General features: G+C 43.5%; 1 protein-coding gene and 1 long non-coding RNA gene across 9 annotated transcripts in view; both read right to left on the bottom strand.

Annotated features, from left to right (window-relative positions):
- The window catches only part of dnmt3ab (DNA (cytosine-5-)-methyltransferase 3 alpha b), a 571,533-nt gene that overhangs the window by 385,142 nt on the left and 174,603 nt on the right, over positions 1–11,788 (bottom strand). The window lies entirely within an intron of this gene.
- The window catches only part of LOC122540417, an 18,591-nt gene continuing 15,754 nt past the window's right edge, over positions 8,952–11,788 (bottom strand). Inside the window, exon 3 of the long non-coding RNA XR_006309301.1 lies at positions 8,952–8,963. This is a non-coding gene — a long non-coding RNA (uncharacterized LOC122540417). The remainder of the gene's footprint in view (positions 8,964–11,788) is intronic.

Raw genomic sequence — 11,788 nt, 5'->3', positions numbered from 1 at the left:
GTGTGTGTGTGTTGGTGCCTGCGCTGTAAGCCTTGGGTTGCAGTGAGGTCGATTCTGGTGTCAGCAAAGGAGCATTTACAACAAATAGCAGTGGATTGGCAGAGCAAAGGGTTTTATTACCACGGGAAATATGGTTGACCACATGATTGAATGTTGTCAAATAAACAAAACACAATCAGGGAAGTATAAACTTCATCAAGTTGCATACATAAAGTTTGTATCCCACGACAGTATCATTTATAATCGTCATTGTGTCACAATGCACTTTCAGATATCAGGTATAGGTGCAGCAGGACAGCCAAGGTAGAGAACTTCAAGAAAGCAGGTTTCTGCTGGTAATTTGATTCATTTAATGGCACGTGCATCTTATAACAAAACACAGTGAAAAATGTTGAATAATGTTGCCACTCTCGATGGCATCTTAAATCATAGAATAATAAACCAAGACATAGAATATAAAGGCAGAAAAATGAAGAAATAAAGGAAGTGTCCAATGTTACAGTCCTTCTTGTTAAGTACTCCGCCTGGCCCATGTGCCTGGGAGTCAGACACAACTCCCCTTTGGCCACACTGCCATTGGAATGCAAGGCGCCCACACTTCAGCGCCATCTCCCCCACTGATGCCCTCATCACTGCGAGGCCACATTGAACCTTGCCATTGGTTGTCGGGTACTGGACTGACCCAAACTGGACTCCACCGGCGTTGCCATGAGTCTGTTCAGGCCCGCCTCGCCAATGCAGCTGCTGTTAATGCTGCAGGGTCTGGTACAGGACCCAAACTGGCCTCTGACATTGCTCCCCTGAATCCCACCCTGCTGGGCCCAATCGCTGCAACTGAGCTCTTCATCAAGAGGTGAGTAAACTAAAATAGAGGAGAAAAAACACACAAGAGAGAAAAAAAGAAAAGAAACGAAAAGCAAAATGGAAGAGCCCTGTGCTCAGAGCCCTGCTCCACTACCATCTTACGTTTAATGGTAATTAGTGACATCTCCTGAGAAAGTGGGCTCGGAAAGGAATAGAAAGAATCACAAATTGCTCACAGTCTATTGACAAGTATCTGATCTCCTATGTTGGAGTCAGGCAATAAACTAAGTTTCCGTAACAAGGTAACACTGAGTGAATGCCTTTTCACAGTCAAGTTTCCCAAGGTCTAGTAGTGATCAGAGCTGAATGATGCCATGCTGAATTGTATAATTCTCTGTAAAGTCTATAAGGTCCAGCTTCAGTCATTGTCTTTTAATTCAATTAAAACATTTATTTCCTGAGCTGAATACTTAAACAGAATTTGATGAAAGATTGTTTTCTCTTTTTATAACAAACATAGAACATAGATCAATACAGCACAGAACAGGCCCTTCGGCCCACGATGTTGTGCCGAACATTTGTCCTAGCTTAAGCACCCATCCATGTACCTATCCAATTGCTGCTTAAAGGTCACCAAAGATTCTGACTCTACCACTCCCACAGGCAGCGCATTCCATGCCCCCACCACTCTCTGGGTAAAGAACCCACCCAGACATCTCCCCTATACCTTCCACCCTTCACCTTAAATTTATGTCCCCTTGTAACACTCTGTTGTACCTGGGGAAAAAGTTTCTGACTGTCTACTCCAACTATTCCTCTGATCATCTTATAAATCTCTATCAAGTCACCCCTCATCCTTCGCCGTTCCAATGAGAAAAGGCCTAGCACTCTCAACCTATCCTCGTACGACTTCCTCTCCATTCCAGGCAACATCCTGGTAAATCTTCTCTGCACCCTCTCCAAAGCTCCCACATCTTTCCTAAAGTGAGGCGACCAGAACTGCACACAGTACTCCAACTGTGGCCTAACCAAAGTCCTGTACAGCTGCAACATCACTTCACGACTCTTGAATTCAATCCCTCTGCTAATGAACGATAATACTCCATAGGCCTTCTTACAAACTCTATCCACCTGAGTGGCAACCTTCAAAGATCTATGTACATAGACACCAAGATCCCTCTGTTCCTCCACCACTGGCCAAATTTCCCTCTATCCCATGCCTCCTGACTTTCCGCATAAGCCTACCATGGGGAACCTTATCAAATGATAACCAACAAGGGATGTAGCCATCATTTAAGGAGCAGGAGAATTGACGTTTCGGGCATAAGCCCGAAACATCGATTCTCCTGCTCCTTGGATGCTGCCTGACCTGCTGCGCTTTTCCAGCAACACATTTTCAACTCTGATCTCCAGCATCTGCAGACCTCACTTTCTCCTGTCGCCATCATTTGCAAAGCATGAATTTCTTGCCTTAGCTTTCACTCTAGGAAGTGATGGTGTGCTGACCCTAACTCCCTGCGGTCAGTGGCCTGCAGGGTAGACGTACAGTGCTCTTCAGCAGGTAGTTTCAGAATTTTGAACCAGTGATAGTAAAATTATAGCCACATGGTTCCAAGTCAGGATGCTGTGTGACTTGAGCATGCAGTGTTTCCAAGCATCTACTGCCATTGCCCTTCCAGGCGACAGAGCTTTCAGGTTTGGAAAGTGACTGAATCTCATAGTTGGTACACACTGCTGTCATTGTGCATCACTGGTGGAGGAAGTGAATATTTAAGTTTATGGATGCAGTGCCAAATAAGTTGGCTGTTTTATCCTGAATGGAATCGAGCTTCTTATGCATTGTTCGAGCTGCACATCCAGGGAAGTGGATAGTATTCAGCCAGATTCCTGACTTATACCTTGTTAATGCTGGATAGGGGCTGGGGAGTCAGGAGGTGGGTTACTCACTGCAAGTCCCTTGAGACCATACTGTCCTGGTATATAATGGTCTGGTACGGCAACTGCTCTGCCCAGGACCGTAAGGAACTACAGAGGGTTGTGTGCACAGCCCAGACCATCACAGAAGCCAACCTTCCATCCATGGACTCCATTTACACAGCTCACTGCCACAGAAAGGCTGCCAACATCATCAAAGACCTCTCCCATCCCGGTAATGATCTCCTACAATCTCTTCCGTAAGGCAGAAAATGCAGAAACCTGAACCCACGCATCATCAGGTCCTGAAACAGCTTCTTCCTGGGCATTATTAGCCTGACGAATGGACTCTCTAACTTCAAATAATGCTGATCCTGTTAATATTGATCTCGCCCAGCGTACAGTGCAACCTGTATGCCTCTAAATTTATTTTTCACCCTATGATCTGTATGTTCTTGTTTATTATGACTTGCCTGTACTGCTCTTAAACAAAGTTTTTCACTTAGGTACACGTGTCAATAAATCAATCAAAACGAATCTAAAGTCCAAATATCCATTTACCTTTCCTATTACCTGCACAATTTGCTTGCCAACATTTTCAAGATTTATGCAGGAGAACTCCCAAATCCTTCTGTGCTGTATCTTTCTGTAGTTTTTCTCCATTTAAATAAAATTCATTTCCTCGATTCTTCTCAGCCAGTGTGCATAACCTCGCTTGTTCACACATTATACTCCATCTGTTAAGTTTTTGCCCATTCACTTAACATGTCTATATTCCTCTGTAGCTGTATGTCATAATCCCCACTTGCCTTCCTGACTTATTGTGCACCATCTGCAAACTTGGTTATAGTACATTTACTTTCTCTATCCAAATCGTAAATTATATTATATTATAATATATGATAAATAATTGTGACCCTAGCACTGATACCTGAGGCATACCATCAGATACAGGCTGCCATCCTGAAAACGCTCCTCTTATCCCAACTTTCTGTCTTCTGTTAGTTAGCCAATCCCCTATTCATAGTATCTTACCGCCAACACCACAGGCTTTTATAACTAGCCTTATATGTGGTATCTTATCAAATACTTTCAGAAATCCAACTACATTACATCTATTGGTTTCCTTTATCTATGCTATTTGTTACTTCCTCAAAGTATTTGAATACATTTTTCAGGCATAATTTTCCCTTTTTGAAGCCATGTTGACTTCTTGTGATCATATTATGTATTTTTTATTGCATCCCTTAGAACAGACACTAACCTTTTTCAAATAACAGACATTAAGCCAACTGGCCTGTTATCTCTCTCCTTCCCTTTATAAATAAAGGTAGTAACTGGTAGTTTTCCCAATCCTCTGGGACTTTTCCAGAATCTAAGGATTCCTGGAAGGTTACTAACAGTGCATTCACTATCTTGGTAGCTACTTATTTTAATAATCTATCTCATCAGGTCAAAGGATAGATAATAAGTGCCAGCTAGCCAACAAAGGCCACATCCCCTCAATGAGAAAAAGGTTGTAGAAATTGACCCTTTGAGGTTGAACATCTCACTAACTACCCTCACAACCAGTGAATATGCCACGTACACTGGCAGATGAGTTGGCTACCCAATGTTTTCACTGGTATGAAAAAATACTCACATGTACTGGGCAGGGTGCTGCTGCCAGGGAACCCACTCTTACATCGTTCCCAGCTTGCTCTGCACCCCCCTGGCAGGGGAGATGTGTGAGGCAGCGGGTGGGTTGGAGAATGAGCTCTTCTGCTGCTTACTTGGAGAGGTTAGATTCTTTTCACGCAATTCAATGCTGCCTAGTTGTGCTGAATAGTCTATACATACAGTAAAGGCAACAAATTAAACATTCTTATTCACAGCTAACTTAATCTCAATGATGACATTCACTGCAAGGCGTCCAGTACTAAAGCAGATGACTGAAGTAAAACACAATATTGTTTTCTGTTTGTGGGAGGAGGACGTGCTCCGTGTGTAAAAATGATTAAACAGCACAGGGAGAGTGGAAAATAATTCAAATGCACAGTTTAATTATTTTTAGTAGACTATGGGCAGAAAAAGGCTGTGAAGAGAAATTGTGAACTTAGAATGAAATAAAACTAGGTTGTGATTACAGTTTAAAAATTAAACTAAAGGAAAACGTGCCCAGATCAACTGACCCAGCTAAGTATTTCATTCATTTTTGGCAGCAGTTTTTGTTCTTCAAGAAATTCAAACTGGCCTGACCAAAATCTTAGCTTTGAGCCAAGATTCCATCTGCACCATTGACTATGACTGTGGTTACAGTCAGTAATATAGGCTTGGTGTAGTAATTCCACACACTGGAAGGGAATAAAGTTGGCTCGTTAACAATGCATACTTTTGTTTTCCTTCTAGCACGTGTAGATCCACTGCCAACACATCCACAAGAAATTAAACCAATACCACGGTAACTGCTATGTGCATGATACACGAAGGTTAAGGGTGCAATGGACAGAACATTTTAAAATGCTGTACAGGTTCTCCACATATGAAAGAACCCATCTGTATAAAGGTTATGCAGTTATTTCATAATAAAATAATTATTGGCCATATTAAATTGAAATATCAAACGGTGTATAATTGAGATGTAAGATTCTGACACAGTCCTGGCTTTTAATTTAATCGACTGGGGCCATTTCAGCTGAGGCTAGTCTACTCACTACACAAATAAATATTTGTCAATTATTATATAGGTTAGCATCCTCATTAAAATCACAAGTAAGTGAGATTTAACGAAGACGTCACATTGTAATCTCAACCCAGTTGTGTACAAGCCAAACTCTCTGAAGCCCATTGCTGCAATATGACCAGACATCTGTTAAATGTTAAAAATACCGAACAATGCCTCTACCTCTGCAGCAGCTTTGTTATATACTTATCAGCCAACCGTAATGTTCTTGCATAAATGCTCATAACCCACAATTTTAAGAAATGAGATTTTGACTCTTCTTGCTCAGCGTAAATGCAATGCAGAGATCCACATATAGCAAACCTTCCCTTCAGTCCATAAACTCAACTTCAATGCCGTTTGATTTTGTTTTCTCTGTTCCTATGCCCATGAGTATTAATCAAACTAACTGTGGCCCAGCCTTGCCAGCCTGGCTGCGTGCCCTGACAAGCACATTGCTGGACTGAGCAATGCTGTATAGAAATCTGTGAAACCACATGTTTATTCAAGATGAAACAAGAATCCAAATCTCCACATTAACACTGCAGAAATGTCTTTACAGACCCTCTTAGGGCATTTAACTCTGCTGACTTCGGATTTTGGACTGGTGTCAATAAAGTAGCTGGCACCTGTCACTCCATGCTAATATGTTTGCATAAAGACTCAGGGCTGATGATTTTAGCATCAAGTATAAAACCAAATTGATATAAATTACTGGTTAGTCCTCAGCTGGAGTACTGTGTCCAACTAGAGCATCACAAACTTTAGTTACATCGACAGACAAGTTGAGGAACTTCTACTACAACGTCCTGGGGCTGGGATGATTGACCTCCAACAATCACAACCATTATCGTTTGGAAATGTGGAAAATAGGAGCAGGAGCAGGCAATTTGGCCTTTTGAGCCTGCTCTGCCATTCAATATGATCATCTAACTCCAAGTGCCCTGTTCTTGCTTTCTCCCCATTTCCTTTAATTCCTTTAGCCCTAAGAATTATATCTAACTCCTTCTTGAAAACATTCAATGCTTGGCCTTGACCACTTTCTGTGGGAGTGAATTCCACAGCCTCCCCACTCTCTGGGTGAAGACATTTCTCCTCATCTCAGTCTTAAATGGCCTGCCCTGTATGGTTCGACTGTAACTCCTGTTTCTTTATGTTAGGTACAACTCCAACAAATGGAAAGGTTCCCCTTGATTCTCATTGACATGGTATCTCTCAATTCACCCTGGTCCAAACTCCTTGGAACAATCAACTCACCTTAAGCTCCTCCATAAAATCGGGAAAAACAAAGCATCTCACTACAGCTGAAGCAACAATTTCACAGCATTAAAATTAGGAAGTATTAACTGCATGTCAATTGATTAACAATGCCAGTCAACTGTAGATATATTAAACAAAGATTGGGAATAAACTGTCAATTATCATTCACTAGTGGGTTCTCCATGGCAATGTCTCTATCAATCAGAGTCCACATGCCAACCAATCAGCACTGTCCTCTCATACAGTATACATGCTGCTCTTTAAATTGGCATTCTTGTGAATTGTCCTGATGTAAAGTTTCATCAAAATTAGTATTTTTTCAACAACATTAAAATGTTCCACAGCCAGAAACCCAATGTAGAATTATATTCTCATTGGTTCATTACAAGGAATATCTTTACTGTACCGAAACAAGTTAACAAGTAAGAACTCATAAAGTAATATAATTATCACCTGAACCTACTTTTAAACTGATGATGTGGGGATGCTGGTGTTGGACCGAGGTGGAAGAAGTTAAAATCACACAACACCAGGTTATAGACCAACAGGTTTATTTGGATACTCCACAACCATCTGATGGAGGAGTGGTGCTCTGAAAGCTAGTGCTTCCAAATAAACCTGTTTAACTATAACCTGGTGTTGTGTGATTTTTACTTTTAAACTGATTCTTAAAGTGCGCCATCTTAGCACACTGTCATCTCCCTTAGAAACAAAGCCCCTTGGTACATTTTGTGCAGGTGCAAAATACGTTGCTCTGTCATTTGCAAATAGTGTACAGCATTCCCTTCTTCAATACATGCCCCATGAATAAGGAAAGCACACCTCAAAATGACCTACCCCTTTGGGAAGTGGCAGAGGTTCTCAGTCCTGTCTGTGAATGTATTCTTTTCACAGGGGCAGTGATGTAAGTGTACACTGCCCATTTGACACATGCCGGATGTGTACACACAGCAGACTGGCTGATCTGGAATACCTTCACCTCCCACCAATAATAATGTTTGAGAAGGATCCAGTTACTTGCACCTTAATTCAATGGTTTCCCAGTTATAGGACTGATGTGGAGGTGCTGATGTTGGACTGGGGAGGACAAAGTCAGAAGTCAAGCAACATCTTGAAGGAGCAACATTCCAAAAGTTTGTGATTTCAAATAAACCTGTTGGACTATCACCTGGGGTTGTGCAACTTCTGACTCAGTTAAAGGAAGAGTCCTTAGTGTCCCAGGAGTTATGTAGACAGCAATCTGGAGCAAATACGAAGACATGTCACAGCCTTCCCTTGTATAGCACAGGAATTTCTTTAGCTTCTTTTGAGATCCTTGAATCTCTATTTTAGTCCTTAGCTTGACAATGTGATCAACGGGTAAAGAACAGTTGAGTACATAATACCTGAAGTTAAATATACCTTTACAATTAACATACACTCTTTGTTTCAAATTCTGCAGTGCTTTGACACCCATTTACCCAAACTTAAGAAGATCAATGCACTGAAAAAGTAGCAAATAGAAGACTTCAAATGCAAAAAAAAAGAGAAAAAAAAAACAGGAGGAACGATATGCAAAAGAAAATGCAGAATGAATTGAATTTTCACTGCAAAACAATTAACAATTCAAATATGAATATAGCTGTACATCTTTAAAAAGTACCTATAACTTTCAGTTTGTCTTATATGGGCAAGTTCTATTCTGGGGAAAGAATGAGAAGAATAACGTGATATCTTATTTGGGACCAATTAGCAATTTTGCAATTACAATGAGGCTGATGATGGACCTTAATTTCCATAGTCTCCTGAAAGCTGGCCCATTTACTTTGCTGCAAAATCTAGTGAGCAGTGAATGGAGCATTGGAGCCTGCATGTTGTGACCCACATTCTACTGCAAGGAGGCCTGTACTTCTGGCCACCATCCATATTACATCACATCGTGTAAAATGCATGTTACACACTAATCTGCTTCACAAAAAGGGAATCATATCAGGACTCAGGTTTTACAGACATACTGACTCCATGGTGGGGACCAAAGCTCAGTGTTCATATGCACCAACAGCTTCTCTAGCATTTTAAAAGTTGAATGCTCATATTTTACACAAGCATTTTCCTTCCAGAGCCTAGGAAACCTTCTCAGAGCCCAGCTTTTAAGAGCAGGGCATTTGTTTGCCAAAGGTAATATATCATTAGCATATTATTAACATATGTGGTTGATTATGTAGAAATACATGAACATATGTAATGTTTTGATAATGAAACTCAATTTTTCAATAAATATGAAATCTGGTTCACAAAGACAACGCTCGGAAATCTAAGCTATGAGCAGCCAAGTAGCACAAAGGTTAAGACATTAACTTGGCAATGATGCAATCATGGTATTCATTCCCAGTTCTGTCTGACCCTTGAAACTACACATCATGCCTCTAACATGTTGAGTTGCTTTTTGACTGCACTGCAATAAAGCACACCCTGTGCTGGTGGAATGTAACACCTTGGGAGTAATCGGGGCTGTGGCAGAATCTAAGCCGCTCCCTATAGCCTCCAATTGACCAGAAATAAAAATCATCTGGAGTCCACTACGGACACATCTTCTGCAGAAATACAATTATACAAACAGAGATGGCACAGGGAAAGGTAAAAATACTATAGCCTTCGGAGCACAACAGCCACTTGCATGTCAGATTTTTTGTCATTAAAGGAAATGTCGAATCCAAATTAATTCATCATTGTCTGCTTGCTGTGGATAACTGGTCTTTAATCTTGGCTTGCTATTGACCACCAAATGTCAACTATCAGGGTGATTAGGACACAACTCTGCATTTCGATACAATCCTTATGTCAGAACTCCCACATTCAGACTACATTTTATTTAGACCATTGAAAGCTTCAAACAATTTACTTATTTAGTTGAGATATGAAGACTGCTTTAATTATCAGGCATGTTCAGACCACAGACTGCAATAGTATAAGCAATCTACTGAAAACAGAAGTTCAGCTGCTTGGAAGTCAGTTAAGAGCAACAATACTTCATATTATTTTGAGAATCTTTCGGCCACTTCCCTGCTGAAGGTACCAGAAGGGGTGCCCACAGATAGGAATTCTTATACTGACATAAACAGCGTTTTGTATCGGACAAAAGGTTCAGATTGAAGCCTTGGACAGGTTTTAATGAAGCTGAAAAGTGTTGCTGGAAAAGCGCAGCAGTTCAGGCAGCATCCAAGGAGCAGGAGAATCGACGTTTCGGGTATAAGCCCTTCTTCAGGGATGAGGAGGGTGTGCCAAGCAGGCTAAGATAAAAGGTAGGGAGGAGGGACTTGGGGGAGGGGCGTTGGGAATGCGATAGGTGGAATGAGGTTAAGGTGAGGGTGTTAGGCCGGAGAGGGGGTGGGGGCGGAGAGGTTGGGAAGAAGTTTGCAGGTCAAGAAGGCGGTGCTGAGTCCGAGGGTTGGGACTGAGATAAGGTGGGGGGAGGGGAAATGAGAAAGCTGGAGAAATCTGCATTCATCCCTTGTGGTTGGAGGGTTCCTAGGCGGAAGATGAGGCGCTCTTCCTCCAGACGTCGTGTTGCCATGGTCTGGCGATGGAGGAGGCCAAGGACCTGCATGTCCCTCGATCTCTTCATAGCCAACTGCCGCCGCGACATTGACCGCCTCAACCTGTCCACCTCTCTCAACCACACCAACCTCTCACCCTCGCAACGTGCAGCCCTCCACTCCCTCCGCTCCAACCCCAATCTCACTATCAAACCAGCCGGCAAGGGAGGCGCGGTGGTAGTTTGGCGCACCGATCTTTACACCGCTGAGGCTAAACGCCAGCTCGCAGACACCTCCTCCTACTGCCCCCTTGACCATGACCCTACCTCCCACCACCAAACCATCATCTCCCTATACAACTCCATCCCCCATCACGAAGGCCTCCAAGCCCTCCGCTTCTTCCTTTCCCATCGAACCAACCAGTACCCTTCCACTGACACCCTCCTTCGACTGACTGAACTGGTCCTCACTCTGAACGACTTTTCTTTCCAATCCTCCCACTTCCTCCAAACCAAAGGAGTAGCCATGGGCACCTGCATGGGCCCCAGCTATGCCACCCTCTTTGTCGGATATGTGGAACAGTCCATCTTCCGCAGCTACACTGGCACCACCCCCCACCTTTTCCTCCGTTACATCGATGACTGTATCGGCGCTACCTCGTGCTCCCACGAGGGTTGAACAGTTCATCCACTTTAACAACACCTTCCACCCCGACCTCAAATTTACCTGGACCGTCTCAGACTCCTCCCTCCCCTTCCTCGACCTCTCCATTTCTATCTCAGATGACCAACTCAACACGGACATTTACTATAAACCGACCGACTCCCACAGCTACCTAGATTACACCTCCTCCCATCCTGCCCCCTGTAAAAACACCATCCCATATTCCCAATTCCCTCGTCTCCACTGCATCTGCTCCCAGGAGGATCAATTCCAATACCGTACAACCCAAATGGCCTCCTCCTTCAAGGACCGCAATTTCCTCTCAGACGTGGTTGACGATGCTCTCCACCGCATCTCCTCCACTTCCCGCTCCTCCGCCCTTGAACCCCGCCCCTCCGATCGCCACCAGGACAGAACCCCACTGGTCCTCACCTACCACCCCACCAACCGCCAGATACATTGTATCATCCTTCGTCATTTCCGCCACCTCCAAACAGACCCCACCACCAAGGATATATTTCCCTCCCCTCCCTTATCAGCGTTCCAGAAAGACCACTCCCTCCGCAACTCCCTCGTCAAGTCCACACCCCCACCAACCCAACCTCCACTCCCAGCACCTTCCCCTGCAACCACAAGAAATGCAACACTTGCGCCCACACCTCTCCCCTCACTTCCCTCCAAGGCCCCAAGGTAACCTCTCATATCCGTCACAAATTCACCTGCACCTGCACACACATCATTTACTGCATCCGCTGCACCTGATGTGGCCTCCTCTACATTGGGGAGACAGGCCGCCTACTTGTGGAACGTTTCAGAGAACATCTCTGGGATACCTGCACCAACCAACCCAATCGCCCCGTGGCTCCCGCTCCCATTCCGCCAAGGACAATCAGGTCCTTGGCCTCCTCCATCGCCAGACCATGGCAACACG

The sequence above is a fragment of the Chiloscyllium plagiosum genome, chromosome 3 (assembly GCF_004010195.1).
Source record: "Chiloscyllium plagiosum isolate BGI_BamShark_2017 chromosome 3, ASM401019v2, whole genome shotgun sequence".
NCBI classification, from domain to species: domain Eukaryota; kingdom Metazoa; phylum Chordata; class Chondrichthyes; order Orectolobiformes; family Hemiscylliidae; genus Chiloscyllium; species Chiloscyllium plagiosum.
Note: the sequence above shows the minus strand (reverse complement) of the source record. Positions and strands in the feature narration are given on the sequence as shown.